This window comes from Atractosteus spatula, chromosome 8 (genome assembly GCF_055471065.1).
Source record: "Atractosteus spatula isolate fAtrSpa1 chromosome 8, fAtrSpa1.hap1, whole genome shotgun sequence".
NCBI lineage: Eukaryota > Metazoa > Chordata > Actinopteri > Semionotiformes > Lepisosteidae > Atractosteus > Atractosteus spatula.
In genome coordinates, this window is record NC_142713.1 from 33,451,540 (window position 1) to 33,471,347 (window position 19,808).

Here is a 19,808-nt window from a genome sequence, read left to right on the forward strand (position 1 = left end):
TTTCTTATGGGACAAGCGTGATTTAATGTTGTTTGCAAGAATATTACAAAACTTTTTCATATATAATGTTTTAAAATAAGGAATTTTTCATTTTGAACACTGGCCATGATTAACTTCAGTTCTTTGGAAGCACTATTATTGTAATGCTCTAGGCACTGCAAATATAAGATGTCAAGTCAACAGAAAAGGTAATCTTTTAAGTATGTGTCCAAGAGAATTTGTATTTTTCTACTGTAGCTCGGGAGAAGAATGTAGAACCTATTCGGGTTCGATGGAATGAGCTAAGCAATATTCAATACCAAAGTCATGAGCAAGACTGGCGGCTCTTGAAGCAAACCATAAACCTGAAAGGCGGTGAAAGGTGTTTCCTATAAGATAAATATATGTCTGTTTCACTAGTCAAAGAACTGTGAACCCTAATAAAAATGTAACAGCTATCCATATCTACTGCCTTTAAAATATATATACAAAAAAGGCACAATTGTAGGTTTTTGCGGATAGTTCTGTCCCACTCAACATTCCCAGAATGTTTTCACTTTCCTGACAATTGGATATGCCTCCAACTAGAATTTCCCCCTGCTAGAAACCAGAAGAATATTCATGTGTGTTTTCATTACATTGATACCTGTTTACTTTCAGGTTTGAAACGACAAAATGTTTAGTCTATGGAAGTTTGAAAAAAAAAGCATCAACATTAAGCAACCCTCCAGCAGTAAGCGTTCAAGGTAATGAGTGAGCCTGGACTGGAAACAGGTTAATGGAAAACAAGAGTCTAGATAAGAGGTGGATCATCAATTTGGGGTGATGTAATTAGGGTATTACTACAGGGACATGCATTAGGACCGTTACTCTTCCAAATATAGTGTACAGTATATCAATAATATAGATTCTGGTATTCTTAGTAAACTACTTATGTTCAATTTGTGGGAGTTACTAAAAGTAGGAATATTGAAGAAATTGAAGAAATTAAATTAGAAATGGAAATTCAAAAGGATATGGACAATATACAAGACTGAGCAAACATGTGGTAGATGATATTTAAAGTAAAAAAAAACAGTTACATTCAGATAGCAAAATATCATTTTATAAATGCAAGATGGGAAACACAAAGCTTAAGGAAGCTATTCATGAAACGTTACATTGACATTTTACATCTTCTAGACAATATGGGAAAGCAAAAAAGGCAAACAATGTTAGAAAATATATATTTCAAGTCATGGATTTTTAATTGAGGAATTTAAAATTATACATTAATCTAGAAAAAATTGATTTAGAATATTTAGAATATTTTTTTTGGCACATTAAAAAGAACATTTTAAATTAAAATAAAGAAAGATATCTCAGAAACAGAAAGTTTGGATAACACAGGTGTGCTCATTCAGCTCTGGTGCTGTGTCATCAACAGATATGTCTGCAATTCTAGCCTTAGTAAAGCATTGTGATAGTTTAAGAAAGACAAGCATGTCTTTTGAAAAAAGATTAAATGATCCAGAGTGAATCTTTCTTTACACTTTGAGAGTCGCCGCCTTTCACAATGCCTGTCAAAAGGTTTTTATTTCGCACACATGCTTTTTCATTTCCATGACCACAGTTTTTAAAATGCATTTCCATACTTAATAAGTTGCAGGTCACTTTCTTAGATTGCTTGACTACAATTTTTATTTTGTACAGCAATTTTTGCATCTACATCTTTTAGTTTCTGCCACATTTTTTCAAAAATGACACAAGCTTTATTTCCTTTTCATACCTGGTGAACATATGCTTATCAATTTTGCAAGCCTTCAGATCATGTTAAAACATATCAACTGTTAAACACATGAGAGCTCCAATGGGTTGCAAGTTGATCTTGTAAAAGCCACGGTGGGGATCGGAAACAGGGCAACCGAACATGAACCGGAGACCTCTTAATCTGCAGTTAAGTGCTCTGCCACTGAGCTCTGCCCTCCATGAAAACACAATCCTCTCTAAGTGATCTGATTACTATCTTTCCAACTAATCTAAACAACAAATGGAACCTCAAGAGAGGTCATGGGACGAAGGCTTGAACTGACGTCGTCACGTTAATCTTTGTCAAGTTGCACGGGTGTTTTTGGATTCATGTGTTGTTTCAGATGCATTTCACATTACTTCTCTCTTATTTTTGCTATCATATACAGTAGATTCCCAAAGAGCTAATATTTTTAATATTGGAGGAACTCATGCATTCAATCAAAACCCTGGGATAGCAGTCCAACAACAAATTGGTAGGATTCTAGTAAAATCTCTGTACATGTAGAAGAATCAACTGAATGCTAAAACGAAATTTAAAAACCACCACAACTACCATTCCAGTTCATTGATATTGGAGGGGGAAGAACCACGATCCAACTTTTAAACAGCTTTGAACGTATTTGAAGCCTACACGAGACATGTTCATTGGAAATTGGGAAGTGTTATCCAGAACCAGCTATACTTTGCGATTTTACAGGCCTAAGAACCATGTTAGAACACATCACCTGTTATACACGCGAGAACACATCTGGGTTGCAAACTGATCTCGTAGAAGAAACGGTGGGGAAACCACCCCCTCACAGACAGAGGCGAGATTCCCTGTCCTCCAATAGAGTCTGGTTTAAATACCCTTGGCTCCACCCCCAGCTTACCTTGATTGACAGGCTACCTCCATTTTAAGCCAAGGGAAGGCACAGCTCTGTATCCAGACTCAAAATGGAGGGACAACAACTCAGGACAGACTATGTATCTCGACAGGAAAGAAAACAGGACCACTGAACGACAAATACAACCTCAAGAGAGGTCGTGGGACGACGGCCTGTACTGCCATCGTCACGTTAATCTTTGTCGAGTTGCACGGCCGTATTTGCTTTCGTTTGTTGTTTCAGATGCATTTCACATCTTCGGTGCGACCAGACTCTCTTCATTTTGCTGTCATATACAGTAGATTCCCAAAGAGCTCTTTTTTTTATCATTGGGGGAACGTTAAGAAAGAATCATTTTGTGTTTCAAACTCAAATGCTCCTTTAATTTGCTCATGCATTCAACCAAAACCCTGGGATAGCAGTCCAACAACAACTTGGTCGGATTCAAGTTCAATCTCTGTACATGTAGAAGAATCAACTGAATGCTGAAATGAAATTTAAAAATCACCGCAACTACCATTCCAGTTCATTGACATTGGAGGGGGAAGAACCACAATCCAACTTTTAAAGAGCTTTGAACGTATTTGAAGCCTACGTGAGACATGTTCATTGGAAATTGGGAAGTGTTATCCAGAACCAGCTATACTTTGCGATTTTACAGGCCTATGGACCATGTTAGAACATATCACCTGTTATACACGCGAGAACACATCTGGGTTGCAAATTGATCTCATAAAAGCAACGGTGGGGATCGGAAAGGGGGCACCCGGATTTGAACCAGAGACCTCTTGATCTGCAGTCAAATGCTCTACCACTGAGCTATACCCCCCATGCAAACACCTTGCTGTCTAAGTGCTCTGATTGGTTTCTTTCCAATCAGGCTCAAGGCAAGCAATACTAATAAGGATAACATTTGGGCGGAGTTGCTTTTCATGATGATATTAGAGCATGTCCCAGAAGGAGGGCTAAGTGTGAAACCAACCACCTTGCAAGTAAGTCAGGGATGGCCATAAGGCCATAGAAAAAATAAGGAAAAAACACATTTAAGAAAACAAATCCGAGAATATGATAAAAACCACCCCCTCACAGACAGAGGCGAGATTCCCTGTCCTCCAATAGAGTCTGGTTTAAATACCCTTGGCTCCACCCCCAGCTTGCCTTGATTGACAGGCTACCTCCATTTTAAGCCAAGGGAAGGCACAGCTCTGTATCCAGACTCAAAATGGAGGGACAACAACTCAGGACAGACTATGTATCTCGACAGGAAAGAAAACAGGACCACTGAACGACAAATACAACCTCAAGAGAGGTCGTGGGACGACGGCCTGTACTGCCATCGTCACGTTAATCTTTGTCGAGTTGCACGGCCGTATTTGCTTTCGTTTGTTGTTTCAGATGCATTTCACATCTTCGGTGCGACCAGACTCTCTTCATTTTGCTGTCATATACAGTAGATTCCCAAAGAGCTCTTTTTTTATCATTGGGGGAACGTTAAGAAAGAATCATTTTGTGTTTCAAACTCAAATGCTCCTTTAATTTGCTCATGCATTCAACCAAAACCCTGGGATAGCAGTCCAACAACAACTTGGTAGGATTCAAGTTCAATCTCTGTACATGTAGAAGAATCAACTGAATGCTGAAATGAAATTTAAAAATCACCGCAACTACCATTCCAGTTCATTGACATTGGAGGGGGAAGAACCACAATCCAACTTTTAAAGAGCTTTGAACGTATTTGAAGCCTACGTGAGACATGTTCATTGGAAATTGGGAAGTGTTATCCAGAACCAGCTATACTTTGCGATTTTACAGGCCTATGGACCATGTTAGAACATATCACCTGTTATACACGCGAGAACACATCTGGGTTGCAAATTGATCTCATAAAAGCAACGGTGGGGATCGGAAAGGGGGCACCCGGATTTGAACCAGAGACCTCTTGATCTGCAGTCAAATGCTCTACCACTGAGCTATACCCCCCATGCAAACACCTTGCTGTCTAAGTGCTCTAATTGGTTTCTTTCCAATCAGGCTCAAGGCAAGCAATACTAATAAGGATAACATTTGGGCGGAGTTGCTTTTCATGATGATATTAGAGCATGTCCCAGAAGGAGGGCTAAGTGTGAAACCAACCACCTTGCAAGTAAGTCAGGGATGGCCATAAGGCCATAGAAAAAATAAGGAAAAAACACATTTAAGAAAACAAATCCGAGAATATGATAAAAACCACCCCCTCACAGACAGAGGCGAGATTCCCTGTCCTCCAATAGAGTCTGGTTTAAATACCCTTGGCTCCACCCCCAGCTTGCCTTGATTGACAGGCTACCTCCATTTTAAGCCAAGGGAAGGCACAGCTCTGTATCCAGACTCAAAATGGAGGGACAACAACTCAGGACAGACTATGTATCTCGACAGGAAAGAAAACAGGACCACTGAACGACAAATACAACCTCAAGAGAGGTCGTGGGACGACGGCCTGTATTGCCATCGTCACGTTAATCTTTGTCGAGTTGCACGGCCGTATTTGCTTTCGTTTGTTGTTTCAGATGCATTTCACATCTTCGGTGCGACCAGACTCTCTTCATTTTGCTGTCATATACAGTAGATTCCCAAAGAGCTCATTTTTTTATCATTGGGGGAACGTTAAGAAAGAATCATTTTGTGTTTCAAACTCAAATGCTCCTTTAATTTGCTCATGCATTCAACCAAAACCCTGGGATAGCAGTCCAACAACAACTTGGTAGGATTCAAGTTCAATCTCTGTACATGTAGAAGAATCAACTGAATGCTGAAATGAAATTTAAAAATCACCGCAACTACCATTCCAGTTCATTGACACTGGAGGGGGAAGAACCACAATCCAACTTTTAAAGAGCTTTGAACGTATTTGAAGCCTACGTGAGACATGTTCATTGGAAATTGGGAAGTGTTATCCAGAACCAGCTATACTTTGCGATTTTACAGGCCTATGGACCATGTTAGAACATATCACCTGTTATACACGCGAGAACACATCTGGGTTGCAAATTGATCTCATAAAAGCAACGGTGGGGATCGGAAAGGGGGCACCCGGATTTGAACCAGAGACCTCTTGATCTGCAGTCAAATGCTCTACCACTGAGCTATACCCCCCATGCAAACACCTTGCTGTCTAAGTGCTCTGATTGGTTTCTTTCCAATCAGGCTCAAGGCAAGCAATACTAATAAGGATAACATTTGGGCGGAGTTGCTTTTCATGATGATATTAGAGCATGTCCCAGAAGGAGGGCTAAGTGTGAAACCAACCACCTTGCAAGTAAGTCAGAGATGGCCATAAGGCCATAGAAAAAATAAGGAAAAAACACATTTAAGAAAACAAATCCGAGAATATGATAAAAACCACCCCCTCACAGACAGAGGCGAGATTCCCTGTCCTCCAATAGAGTCTGGTTTAAATACCCTTGGCTCCACCCCCAGCTTGCCTTGATTGACAGGCTACCTCCATTTTAAGCCAAGGGAAGGCACAGCTCTGTATCCAGACTCAAAATGGAGGGACAACAACTCAGGACAGACTATGTATCTCGACAGGAAAGAAAACAGGACCACTGAACGACAAATACAACCTCAAGAGAGGTCGTGGGACGACGGCCTGTACTGCCATCGTCACGTTAATCTTTGTCGAGTTGCACGGCCGTATTTGCTTTCGTTTGTTGTTTCAGATGCATTTCACATCTTCGGTGCGACCAGACTCTCTTCATTTTGCTATCATATACAGTAGATTCCCAAAGAGCTCTTTTTTTTATCATTGGGGGAACGTTAAGAAAGAATCATTTTGTGTTTCAAACTCAAATGCTCCTTTAATTTGCTCATGCATTCAACCAAAACCCTGGGATAGCAGTCCAACAACAACTTGGTAGGATTCAAGTTCAATCTCTGTACATGTAGAAGAATCAACTGAATGCTGAAATGAAATTTAAAAATCACTGCAACTACCATTCCAGTTCATTGACATTGGAGGGGGAAGAACCACAATCCAACTTTTAAATAGCTTTGAACGTATTTGAAGCCTACGTGAGACATGTTCACTGGAAATTGGGAAGTGTTATCCAGAACCAGCTATACTTTGCGATTTTACAGGCCTATGGACCATGTTAGAACATATCACCTGTTATACACGCGAGAACACATCTGGGTTGCAAATTGATCTCATAAAAGCAACGGTGGGGATCGGAAAGGGGGCACCCGGATTTGAACCGGAGACCTCTTGATTTGCAGTCAAATGCTCTACCACTGAGCTATACCCCCAATGCAAACACCTTGCTGTCTAAGTGCTCTGATTGGTTTCTTTCCAATCAGGCTCAAGGCAAGCAATACTAATAAGGATAACATTTGGGCGGAGTTGCTTTTCATGATGATATTAGAGCATGTCCCAGAAGGAGGGCTAAGTGTGAAACCAACCACCTTGCAAGTAAGTCAGGGATGGCCATAAGGCCATAGAAAAAATAAGGAAAAAACACATTTAAGAAAACAAATCCGAGAATATGATAAAAACCACCCCCTCACAGACAGAGGCGAGATTCCCTGTCCTCCAATAGAGTCTGGTTTAAATACCCTTGGCTCCACCCCCAGCTTGCCTTGATTGACAGGCTACCTCCATTTTAAGCCAAGGGAAGGCACAGCTCTGTATCCAGACTCAAAATGGAGGGACAACAACTCAGGACAGACTATGTATCTCGACAGGAAAGAAAACAGGACCACTGAATGACAAATACAACCTCAAGAGAGGTCGTGGGACGACGGCCTGTACTGCCATCGTCACGTTAATCTTTGTCGAGTTGCACGGCCGTATTTGCTTTCGTTTGTTGTTTCAGATGCATTTCACATCTTCGGTGCGACCAGACTCTCTTCATTTTGCTGTCATATACAGTAGATTCCCAAAGAGCTCTTTTTTTTATCATTGGGGGAACGTTAAGAAAGAATCATTTTGTGTTTCAAACTCAAATGCTCCTTTAATTTGCTCATGCATTCAACCAAAACCCTGGGATAGCAGTCCAACAACAACTTGGTAGGATTCAAGTTCAATCTCTGTACATGTAGAAGAATCAACTGAATGCTGAAATGAAATTTAAAAATCACCGCAACTACCATTCCAGTTCATTGACATTGGAGGGGGAAGAACCACAATCCAACTTTTAAAGAGCTTTGAACGTATTTGAAGCCTACGTGAGACATGTTCATTGGAAATTGGGAAGTGTTATCCAGAACCAGCTATACTTTGCGATTTTACAGGCCTATGGACCATGTTAGAACATATCACCTGTTATACACGCGAGAACACATCTGGGTTGCAAATTGATCTCATAAAAGCAACGGTGGGGATCGGAAAGGGGGCACCCGGATTTGAACCGGAGACCTCTTGATCTGCAGTCAAATGCTCTACCACTGAGCTATACCCCCCATGCAAACACCTTGCTGTCTAAGTGCTCTGATTGGTTTCTTTCCAATCAGGCTCAAGGCAAGCAATACTAATAAGGATAACATTTGGGCGGAGTTGCTTTTCATGATGATATTAGAGCATGTCCCAGAAGGAGGGCTAAGTGTGAAACCAACCACCTTGCAAGTAAGTCAGGGATGGCCATAAGGCCATAGAAAAAATAAGGAAAAAACACATTTAAGAAAACAAATCCGAGAATATGATAAAAACCACCCCCTCACAGACAGAGGCGAGATTCCCTGTCCTCCAATAGAGTCTGGTTTAAATACCCTTGGCTCCACCCCCAGCTTGCCTTGATTGACAGGCTACCTCCATTTTAAGCCAAGGGAAGGCACAGCTCTGTATCCAGACTCAAAATGGAGGGACAACAACTCAGGACAGACTATGTATCTCGACAGGAAAGAAAACAGGACCACTGAACGACAAATACAACCTCAAGAGAGGTCGTGGGACGACGGCCTGTATTGCCATCGTCACGTTAATCTTTGTCGAGTTGCACGGCCGTATTTGCTTTCGTTTGTTGTTTCAGATGCATTTCACATCTTCGGTGCGACCAGACTCTCTTCATTTTGCTGTCATATACAGTAGATTCCCAAAGAGCTCTTTTTTTTATCATTGGGGGAACGTTAAGAAAGAATCATTTTGTGTTTCAAACTCAAATGCTCCTTTAATTTGCTCATGCATTCAACCAAAACCCTGGGATAGCAGTCCAACAACAACTTGGTAGGATTCAAGTTCAATCTCTGTACATGTAGAAGAATCAACTGAATGCTGAAATGAAATTTAAAAATCACCGCAACTACCATTCCAGTTCATTGACATTGGAGGGGGAAGAACCACAATCCAACTTTTAAAGAGCTTTGAACGTATTTGAAGCCTACGTGAGACATGTTCATTGGAAATTGGGAAGTGTTATCCAGAACCAGCTATACTTTGCGATTTTACAGGCCTATGGACCATGTTAGAACATATCACCTGTTATACACGCGAGAACACATCTGGGTTGCAAATTGATCTCATAAAAGCAACGGTGGGGATCGGAAAGGGGGCACCCGGATTTGAACCGGAGACCTCTTGATCTGCAGTCAAATGCTCTACCACTGAGCTATACCCCCCATGCAAACACCTTGCTGTCTAAGTGCTCTGATTGGTTTCTTTCCAATCAGGCTCAAGGCAAGCAATACTAATAAGGATAACATTTGGGCGGAGTTGCTTTTCATGATGATATTAGAGCATGTCCCAGAAGGAGGGCTAAGTGTGAAACCAACCACCTTGCAAGTAAGTCAGGGATGGCCATAAGGCCATAGAAAAAATAAGGAAAAAACACATTTAAGAAAACAAATCCGAGAATATGATAAAAACCACCCCCTCACAGACAGAGGCGAGATTCCCTGTCCTCCAATAGAGTCTGGTTTAAATACCCTTGGCTCCACCCCCAGCTTGCCTTGATTGACAGGCTACCTCCATTTTAAGCCAAGGGAAGGCACAGCTCTGTATCCAGACTCAAAATGGAGGGACAACAACTCAGGACAGACTATGTATCTCGACAGGAAAGAAAACAGGACCACTGAACGACAAATACAACCTCAAGAGAGGTCGTGGGACGACGGCCTGTATTGCCATCGTCACGTTAATCTTTGTCGAGTTGCACGGCCGTATTTGCTTTCGTTTGTTGTTTCAGATGCATTTCACATCTTCGGTGCGACCAGACTCTCTTCATTTTGCTGTCATATACAGTAGATTCCCAAAGAGCTCTTTTTTTATCATTGGGGGAACGTTAAGAAAGAATCATTTTGTGTTTCAAACTCAAATGCTCCTTTAATTTGCTCATGCATTCAACCAAAACCCTGGGATAGCAGTCCAACAACAACTTGGTAGGATTCAAGTTCAATCTCTGTACATGTAGAAGAATCAACTGAATGCTGAAATGAAATTTAAAAATCACCGCAACTACCATTCCAGTTCATTGACATTGGAGGGGGAAGAACCACAATCCAACTTTTAAAGAGCTTTGAACGTATTTGAAGCCTACGTGAGACATGTTCATTGGAAATTGGGAAGTGTTATCCAGAACCAGCTATACTTTGCGATTTTACAGGCCTATGGACCATGTTAGAACATATCACCTGTTATACACGCGAGAACACATCTGGGTTGCAAATTGATCTCATAAAAGCAACGGTGGGGATCGGAAAGGGGGCACCCGGATTTGAACCAGAGACCTCTTGATCTGCAGTCAAATGCTCTACCACTGAGCTATACCCCCCATGCAAACACCTTGCTGTCTAAGTGCTCTGATTGGTTTCTTTCCAATCAGGCTCAAGGCAAGCAATACTAATAAGGATAACATTTGGGCGGAGTTGCTTTTCATGATGATATTAGAGCATGTCCCAGAAGGAGGGCTAAGTGTGAAACCAACCACCTTGCAAGTAAGTCAGGGATGGCCATAAGGCCATAGAAAAAATAAGGAAAAAACACATTTAAGAAAACAAATCCGAGAATATGATAAAAACCACCCCCTCACAGACAGAGGCGAGATTCCCTGTCCTCCAATAGAGTCTGGTTTAAATACCCTTGGCTCCACCCCCAGCTTGCCTTGATTGACAGGCTACCTCCATTTTAAGCCAAGGGAAGGCACAGCTCTGTATCCAGACTCAAAATGGAGGGACAACAACTCAGGACAGACTATGTATCTCGACAGGAAAGAAAACAGGACCACTGAACGACAAATACAACCTCAAGAGAGGTCGTGGGACGACGGCCTGTATTGCGATCGTCACGTTAATCTTTGTCGAGTTGCACGGCCGTATTTGCTTTCGTTTGTTGTTTCAGATGCATTTCACATCTTCGGTGCGACCAGACTCTCTTCATTTTGCTGTCATATACAGTAGATTCCCAAAGAGCTCTTTTTTTTATCATTGGGGGAACGTTAAGAAAGAATCATTTTGTGTTTCAAACTCAAATGCTCCTTTAATTTGCTCATGCATTCAACCAAAACCCTGGGATAGCAGTCCAACAACAACTTGGTAGGATTCAAGTTCAATCTCTGTACATGTAGAAGAATCAACTGAATGCTGAAATGAAATTTAAAAATCACCGCAACTACCATTCCAGTTCATTGACATTGGAGGGGGAAGAACCACAATCCAACTTTTAAACAGCTTTGAACGTATTTGAAGCCTACGTGAGACATGTTCATTGGAAATTGGGAAGTGTTATCCAGAACCAGCTATACTTTGCGATTTTACAGGCCTATGGACCATGTTAGAACATATCACCTGTTATACACGCGAGAACACATCTGGGTTGCAAATTGATCTCATAAAAGCAACGGTGGGGATCGGAAAGGGGGCACCCGGATTTGAACCGGAGACCTCTTGATCTGCAGTCAAATGCTCTACCACTGAGCTATACCCCCCATGCAAACACCTTGCTCTCTAAGTGCTCTGATTGGTTTCTTTCCAATCAGGCTCAAGGCAAGCAATACTAATAAGGATAACATTTGGGCGGAGTTGCTTTTCATGATGATATTAGAGCATGTCCCAGAAGGAGGGCTAAGTGTGAAACCAACCACCTTGCAAGTAAGTCAGGGATGGCCATAAGGCCATAGAAAAAATAAGGAAAAAACACATTTAAGACAACAAATCCGAGAATATGATAAAAACCACCCCCTCACAGACAGAGGCGAGATTCCCTGTCCTCCAATAGAGTCTGGTTTAAATACCCTTGGCTCCACCCCCAGCTTGCCTTGATTGACAGGCTACCTCCATTTTAAGCCAAGGGAAGGCACAGCTCTGTATCCAGACTCAAAATGGAGGGACAACAACTCAGGACAGACTATGTATCTCGACAGGAAAGAAAACAGGACCACTGAACGACAAATACAACCTCAAGAGAGGTCGTGGGACGACGGCCTGTATTGCCATCGTCACGTTAATCTTTGTCGAGTTGCACGGCCGTATTTGCTTTCGTTTGTTGTTTCAGATGCATTTCACATCTTCGGTGCGACCAGACTCTCTTCATTTTGCTGTCATATACAGTAGATTCCCAAAGAGCTCTTTTTTTTATCATTGGGGGAACGTTAAGAAAGAATCATTTTGTGTTTCAAACTCAAATGCTCCTTTAATTTGCTCATGCATTCAACCAAAACCCTGGGATAGCAGTCCAACAACAACTTGGTAGGATTCAAGTTCAATCTCTGTACATGTAGAAGAATCAACTGAATGCTGAAATGAAATTTAAAAATCACCGCAACTACCATTCCAGTTCATTGACATTGGAGGGGGAAGAACCACAATCCAACTTTTAAAGAGCTTTGAACGTATTTGAAGCCTACGTGAGACATGTTCATTGGAAATTGGGAAGTGTTATCCAGAACCAGCTATACTTTGCGATTTTACAGGCCTATGGACCATGTTAGAACATATCACCTGTTATACACGCGAGAACACATCTGGGTTGCAAATTGATCTCATAAAAGCAACGGTGGGGATCGGAAAGGGGGCACCCGGATTTGAACCAGAGACCTCTTGATCTGCAGTCAAATGCTCTACCACTGAGCTATACCCCCCATGCAAACACCTTGCTGTCTAAGTGCTCTGATTGGTTTCTTTCCAATCAGGCTCAAGGCAAGCAATACTAATAAGGATAACATTTGGGCGGAGTTGCTTTTCATGATGATATTAGAGCATGTCCCAGAAGGAGGGCTAAGTGTGAAACCAACCACCTTGCAAGTAAGTCAGGGATGGCCATAAGGCCATAGAAAAAATAAGGAAAAAACACATTTAAGAAAACAAATCCGAGAATATGATAAAAACCACCCCCTCACAGACAGAGGCGAGATTCCCTGTCCTCCAATAGAGTCTGGTTTAAATACCCTTGGCTCCACCCCCAGCTTGCCTTGATTGACAGGCTACCTCCATTTTAAGCCAAGGGAAGGCACAGCTCTGTATCCAGACTCAAAATGGAGGGACAACAACTCAGGACAGACTATGTATCTCGACAGGAAAGAAAACAGGACCACTGAATGACAAATACAACCTCAAGAGAGGTCGTGGGACGACGGCCTGTATTGCCATCGTCACGTTAATCTTTGTCGAGTTGCACGGCCGTATTTGCTTTTGTTTGTTGTTTCAGATGCATTTCACATCTTCGGTGCGACCAGACTCTCTTCATTTTGCTGTCATATACAGTAGATTCCCAAAGAGCTCTTTTTTTTATCATTGGGGGAACGTTAAGAAAGAATCATTTTGTGTTTCAAACTCAAATGCTCCTTTAATTTGCTCATGCATTCAACCAAAACCCTGGGATAGCAGTCCAACAACAACTTGGTAGGATTCAAGTTCAATCTCTGTACATGTAGAAGAATCAACTGAATGCTGAAATGAAATTTAAAAATCACCGCAACTACCATTCCAGTTCATTGACATTGGAGGGGGAAGAACCACAATCCAACTTTAAAAGAGCTTTGAACGTATTTGAAGCCTACGTGAGACATGTTCATTGGAAATTGGGAAGTGTTATCCAGAACCAGCTATACTTTGCGATTTTACAGGCCTATGGACCATGTTAGAACATATCACCTGTTATACACGCGAGAACACATCTGGGTTGCAAATTGATCTCATAAAAGCAACGGTGGGGATCGGAAAGGGGGCACCCGGATTTGAACCGGAGACCTCTTGATCTGCAGTCAAATGCTCTACCACTGAGCTATACCCCCCCTGCAAACACCTTGCTGTCTAAGTGCTCTGATTGGTTTCTTTCCAATCAGGCTCAAGGCAAGCAATACTAATAAGGATAACATTTGGGCGGAGTTGCTTTTCATGATGATATTAGAGCATGTCCCAGAAGGAGGGCTAAGTGTGAAACCAACCACCTTGCAAGTAAGTCAGGGATGGCCATAAGGCCATAGAAAAAATAAGGAAAAAACACATTTAAGAAAACAAATCCGAGAATATGATAAAAACCACCCCCTCACAGACAGAGGCGAGATTCCCTGTCCTCCAATAGAGTCTGGTTTAAATACCCTTGGCTCCACCCCCAGCTTGCCTTGATTGACAGGCTACCTCCATTTTAAGCCAAGGGAAGGCACAGCTCTGTATCCAGACTCAAAATGGAGGGACAACAACTCAGGACAGACTATGTATCTCGACAGGAAAGAAAACAGGACCACTGAACGACAAATACAACCTCAAGAGAGGTCGTGGGACGACGGCCTGTACTGCCATCGTCACGTTAATCTTTGTCGAGTTGCACGGCCGTATTTGCTTTCGTTTGTTGTTTCAGATGCATTTCACATCTTCGGTGCGACCAGACTCTCTTCATTTTGCTATCATATACAGTAGATTCCCAAAGAGCTCTTTTTTTTATCATTGGGGGAACGTTAAGAAAGAATCATTTTGTGTTTCAAACTCAAATGCTCCTTTAATTTGCTCATGCATTCAACCAAAACCCTGGGATAGCAGTCCAACAACAACTTGGTAGGATTCAAGTTCAATCTCTGTACATGTAGAAGAATCAACTGAATGCTGAAATGAAATTTAAAAATCACCGCAACTACCATTCCAGTTCATTGACATTGGAGGGGGAAGAACCACAATCCAACTTTTAAATAGCTTTGAACGTATTTGAAGCCTACGTGAGACATGTTCACTGGAAATTGGGAAGTGTTATCCAGAACCAGCTATACTTTGCGATTTTACAGGCCTATGGACCATGTTAGAACATATCACCTGTTATACACGCGAGAACACATCTGGGTTGCAAATTGATCTCATAAAAGCAACGGTGGGGATCGGAAAGGGGGCACCCGGATTTGAACCGGAGACCTCTTGATCTGCAGTCAAATGCTCTACCACTGAGCTATACCCCCCATGCAAACACCTTGCTGTCTAAGTGCTCTGATTGGTTTCTTTCCAATCAGGCTCAAGGCAAGCAATACTAATAAGGATAACATTTGGGCGGAGTTGCTTTTCATGATGATATTAGAGCATGTCCCAGAAGGAGGGCTAAGTGTGAAACCAACCACCTTGCAAGTAAGTCAGGGATGGCCATAAGGCCATAGAAAAAATAAGGAAAAAACACATTTAAGAAAACAAATCCGAGAATATGATAAAAACCACCCCCTCACAGACAGAGGCGAGATTCCCTGTCCTCCAATAGAGTCTGGTTTAAATACCCTTGGCTCCACCCCCAGCTTGCCTTGATTGACAGGCTACCTCCATTTTAAGCCAAGGGAAGGCACAGCTCTGTATCCAGACTCAAAATGGAGGGACAACAACTCAGGACAGACTATGTATCTCGACAGGAAAGAAAACAGGACCACTGAACGACAAATACAACCTCAAGAGAGGTCGTGGGACGACGGCCTGTATTGCCATCGTCACGTTAATCTTTGTCGAGTTGCACGGCCGTATTTGCTTTCGTTTGTTGTTTCAGATGCATTTCACATCTTCGGTGCGACCAGACTCTCTTCATTTTGCTGTCATATACAGTAGATTCCCAAAGAGCTCTTTTTTTTATCATTGGGGGAACGTTAAGAAAGAATCATTTTGTGTTTCAAACTCAAATGCTCCTTTAATTTGCTCATGCATTCAACCAAAACCCTGGGATAGCAGTCCAACAACAACTTGGTAGGATTCAAGTTCAATCTCTGTACATGTAGAAGAATCAACTGAATGCTGAAATGAAATTTAAAAATCACCGCAACTACCATTCCAGTTCATTGACATTGGAGGGGGAAGAACCACAATCCAACTTTTAAAGAGCTTTGAACGTATTTGAAGCCTACGTGAGACATGTTCATTGGAAATTGGGAAGTGTTATCCAGAACCAGCTATACTTTGCGATTTTACAGGCCTATGGACCATGTTAGAACATATCACCTGTTATACACGCGAGAACACATCTGGGTTGCAAATTGATCTCATAAAAGCAACGGTGGGGATCGGAAAGGGGGCACCCGGATTTGAACCGGAGACCTCTTGATCTGCAGTCAAATGCTCTACCACTGAGCTATACCCCCCATGCAAACACCTTGCTGTCTAAGTGCTCTGATTGGTTTCTTTCCAATCAGGCTCAAGGCAAGCAATACTAATAAGGATAACATTTGGGCGGAGTTGCTTTTCATGATGATATTAGAGCATGTCCCAGAAGGAGGGCTAAGTGTGAAACCAACCACCTTGCAAGTAAGTCAGGGATGGCCATAAGGCCATAGAAAAAATAAGGAAAAAACACATTTAAGAAAACAAATCCGAGAATATGATAAAAACCACCCCCTCACAGACAGAGGCGAGATTCCCTGTCCTCCAATAGAGTCTGGTTTAAATACCCTTGGCTCCACCCCCAGCTTGCCTTGATTGACAGGCTACCTCCATTTTAAGCCAAGGGAAGGCACAGCTCTGTATCCAGACTCAAAATGGAGGGACAACAACTCAGGACAGACTATGTATCTCGACAGGAAAGAAAACAGGACCACTGAATGACAAATACAACCTCAAGAGAGGTCGTGGGACGACGGCCTGTACTGCCATCGTCACGTTAATCTTTGTCGAGTTGCACGGCCGTATTTGCTTTCGTTTGTTGTTTCAGATGCATTTCACATCTTCGGTGCGACCAGACTCTCTTCATTTTGCTGTCATATACAGTAGATTCCCAAAGAGCTCTTTTTTTTATCATTGGGGGAACGTTAAGAAAGAATCATTTTGTGTTTCAAACTCAAATGCTCCTTTAATTTGCTCATGCATTCAACCAAAACCCTGGGATAGCAGTCCAACAACAACTTGGTAGGATTCAAGTTCAATCTCTGTACATGTAGAAGAATCAACTGAATGCTGAAATGAAATTTAAAAATCACCGCAACTACCATTCCAGTTCATTGACATTGGAGGGGGAAGAACCACAATCCAACTTTTAAAGAGCTTTGAACGTATTTGAAGCCTACGTGAGACATGTTCATTGGAAATTGGGAAGTGTTATCCAGAACCAGCTATACTTTGCGATTTTACAGGCCTATGGACCATGTTAGAACATATCACCTGTTATACACGCGAGAACACATCTGGGTTGCAAATTGATCTCATAAAAGCAACGGTGGGGATCGGAAAGGGGGCACCCGGATTTGAACCGGAGACCTCTTGATCTGCAGTCAAATGCTCTACCACTGAGCTATACCCCCCATGCAAACACCTTGCTGTCTAAGTGCTCTGATTGGTTTCTTTCCAATCAGGCTCAAGGCAAGCAATACTAATAAGGATAACATTTGGGCGGAGTTGCTTTTCATGATGATATTAGAGCATGTCCCAGAAGGAGGGCTAAGTGTGAAACCAACCACCTTGCAAGTAAGTCAGGGATGGCCATAAGGCCATAGAAAAAATAAGGAAAAAACACATTTAAGAAAACAAATCCGAGAATATGATAAAAACCACCCCCTCACAGACAGAGGCGAGATTCCCTGTCCTCCAATAGAGTCTGGTTTAAATACCCTTGGCTCCACCCCCAGCTTGCCTTGATTGACAGGCTACCTCCATTTTAAGCCAAGGGAAGGCACAGCTCTGTATCCAGACTCAAAATGGAGGGACAACAACTCAGGACAGACTATGTATCTCGACAGGAAAGAAAACAGGACCACTGAACGACAAATACAACCTCAAGAGAGGTCGTGGGACGACGGCCTGTATTGCCATCGTCACGTTAATCTTTGTCGAGTTGCACGGCCGTATTTGCTTTCGTTTGTTGTTTCAGATGCATTTCACATCTTCGGTGCGACCAGACTCTCTTCATTTTGCTGTCATATACAGTAGATTCCCAAAGAGCTCTTTTTTTTATCATTGGGGGAACGTTAAGAAAGAATCATTTTGTGTTTCAAACTCAAATGCTCCTTTAATTTGCTCATGCATTCAACCAAAACCCTGGGATAGCAGTCCAACAACAACTTGGTAGGATTCAAGTTCAATCTCTGTACATGTAGAAGAATCAACTGAATGCTGAAATGAAATTTAAAAATCACCGCAACTACCATTCCAGTTCATTGACATTGGAGGGGGAAGAACCACAATCCAACTTTTAAAGAGCTTTGAACGTATTTGAAGCCTACGTGAGACATGTTCATTGGAAATTGGGAAGTGTTATCCAGAACCAGCTATACTTTGCGATTTTACAGGCCTATGGACCATGTTAGAACATATCACCTGTTATACACGCGAGAACACATCTGGGTTGCAAATTGATCTCATAAAAGCAACGGTGGGGATCGGAAAGGGGGCACCCGGATTTGAACCGGAGACCTCTTGATCTGCAGTCAAATGCTCTACCACTGAGCTATACCCCCCATGCAAACACCTTGCTGTCTAAGTGCTCTGATTGGTTTCTTTCCAATCAGGCTCAAGGCAAGCAATACTAATAAGGATAACATTTGGGCGGAGTTGCTTTTCATGATGATATTAGAGCATGTCCCAGAAGGAGGGCTACAGATGCAGCCATTCAAAATGCGCGGGCGATACCGCATTATTTTCCGGTACGCTGTACGCAGTCTACCGCAAGCTACCGGTAAATACCGCGAGTTACCGGTAAATACCGCTAGCAAAATAATAGTATCCGGAATTTCCGCAAGGTGGAGCTAATAAAGCTCAACCTCTCATGTTTGAGCTGTAGCCATCAAAGTCTTTAACGAAGATATTAATAATAGTATTAATAATAAATGACCTTGGACAAGCTGTAAACTCAAAGTATTGCCCTGGTCCACATTCTTTTTTTCATTGACCGTCTTTGTAAAAGTAACGCCACAGCATTTCGCAATCACGCATTTTTTTCCAATCATGCAAAGTACAGTGATTCACCATGCCTTTCACATGCTCATAAAAGAGATTGATTTAGGGACATAAACATATTACCGTATGCAAACTGTACTGTATACAGTATGTATATGTATATTTAATGTCTTAACTGTGCCCGTTTAAGTATTGAATATTCATATCTAATTTTACCACTGAAGGGAAATCTTAGTAGCTGAGCATAAAAACAATAGGAGCATACTGCAACGCGTGTGAAGGCCATAAACGATATTAATTTTGGAACATAAACATACAGTATATGGCTGGTCTCGGTACTTTAAAGAAAACATACACGAAACATGGTTTCATTATGACCAGAATCTTGAGATATTTTTAACTTGATTTACAGTATTTGAGAGGTATGTCTTAACACCGATACTACAGTGCTTAAGTACTACTCACGTATATGTTTCTAGGTTTATATTATGCATTTCATACGGTCAAATTACTTTTGAGCAACTAATAAGAAGCGCGAAACGGTATGCGTTTTACTTTCGTTTCGTGCTGGGACCCGTGGATTGATTAGAGATATCAAGTACATACAAGTCATTTTTTAAATGTTGTAGTTCGTCTTGAAAAAATGTTACGAGTACATCATCTATCAACAATTACACAGGTTCTGTTTCCATATTGCGGATTTTGGTTACGTAATATTATTTTCTAGATTTCACGTTGTGAATATATGATTTGGGCAAACAGAGCCGCAAAGAAGTACATTATGGGTTGTTGTTTTTTTTTGCAGTTTTATCTAGAACAAGCGATGCTTAAACCTTTGTCTGATTCTTGTGAAACTATCCACACGACAGTTACAGTACCTAGGAGTTGACTTCAGTGATGTCACTGATGGGATGTTTCTAAAAATCCATC

At 41.8% G+C, this 19,808-nt stretch overlaps 14 non-coding genes across 14 annotated transcripts; all 14 read right to left on the reverse strand.

The window, feature by feature from the left end:
- Nucleotides 1-3,393: 3,393 nt before the first annotated feature.
- Nucleotides 3,394-3,465, reverse strand: trnac-gca (transfer RNA cysteine (anticodon GCA)). Its single transcript has one exon. It is a non-coding gene; the product is annotated as a tRNA-Cys (tRNA).
- A 1,079-nt stretch (nt 3,466-4,544) lies between these two features.
- On the reverse strand, nt 4,545-4,616 carry trnac-gca (transfer RNA cysteine (anticodon GCA)). Its single transcript has one exon. It is a non-coding gene; the product is annotated as a tRNA-Cys (tRNA).
- A 1,080-nt stretch (nt 4,617-5,696) lies between these two features.
- On the reverse strand, nt 5,697-5,768 carry trnac-gca (transfer RNA cysteine (anticodon GCA)). Its single transcript has one exon. It is a non-coding gene; the product is annotated as a tRNA-Cys (tRNA).
- Nucleotides 5,769-6,848: 1,080 nt separating this feature from the next.
- trnac-gca (transfer RNA cysteine (anticodon GCA)) lies at nt 6,849-6,920 on the reverse strand. The gene has a single exon. It is a non-coding gene; the product is annotated as a tRNA-Cys (tRNA).
- A 1,080-nt stretch (nt 6,921-8,000) lies between these two features.
- trnac-gca (transfer RNA cysteine (anticodon GCA)) lies at nt 8,001-8,072 on the reverse strand. Its single transcript has one exon. It is a non-coding gene; the product is annotated as a tRNA-Cys (tRNA).
- A 1,080-nt stretch (nt 8,073-9,152) lies between these two features.
- trnac-gca (transfer RNA cysteine (anticodon GCA)) lies at nt 9,153-9,224 on the reverse strand. Its single transcript has one exon. It is a non-coding gene; the product is annotated as a tRNA-Cys (tRNA).
- A 1,079-nt stretch (nt 9,225-10,303) lies between these two features.
- On the reverse strand, nt 10,304-10,375 carry trnac-gca (transfer RNA cysteine (anticodon GCA)). The gene has a single exon. It is a non-coding gene; the product is annotated as a tRNA-Cys (tRNA).
- Nucleotides 10,376-11,455: 1,080 nt separating this feature from the next.
- On the reverse strand, nt 11,456-11,527 carry trnac-gca (transfer RNA cysteine (anticodon GCA)). Its single transcript has one exon. It is a non-coding gene; the product is annotated as a tRNA-Cys (tRNA).
- A 1,080-nt stretch (nt 11,528-12,607) lies between these two features.
- trnac-gca (transfer RNA cysteine (anticodon GCA)) lies at nt 12,608-12,679 on the reverse strand. The gene has a single exon. It is a non-coding gene; the product is annotated as a tRNA-Cys (tRNA).
- A 1,080-nt stretch (nt 12,680-13,759) lies between these two features.
- On the reverse strand, nt 13,760-13,831 carry trnac-gca (transfer RNA cysteine (anticodon GCA)). The gene has a single exon. It is a non-coding gene; the product is annotated as a tRNA-Cys (tRNA).
- A 1,080-nt stretch (nt 13,832-14,911) lies between these two features.
- trnac-gca (transfer RNA cysteine (anticodon GCA)) lies at nt 14,912-14,983 on the reverse strand. The gene has a single exon. It is a non-coding gene; the product is annotated as a tRNA-Cys (tRNA).
- A 1,080-nt stretch (nt 14,984-16,063) lies between these two features.
- Nucleotides 16,064-16,135, reverse strand: trnac-gca (transfer RNA cysteine (anticodon GCA)). Its single transcript has one exon. It is a non-coding gene; the product is annotated as a tRNA-Cys (tRNA).
- Nucleotides 16,136-17,215: 1,080 nt separating this feature from the next.
- Nucleotides 17,216-17,287, reverse strand: trnac-gca (transfer RNA cysteine (anticodon GCA)). The gene has a single exon. It is a non-coding gene; the product is annotated as a tRNA-Cys (tRNA).
- Nucleotides 17,288-18,367: 1,080 nt separating this feature from the next.
- On the reverse strand, nt 18,368-18,439 carry trnac-gca (transfer RNA cysteine (anticodon GCA)). Its single transcript has one exon. It is a non-coding gene; the product is annotated as a tRNA-Cys (tRNA).
- Between the last annotated feature and the right edge of the window lie 1,369 nt (nt 18,440-19,808).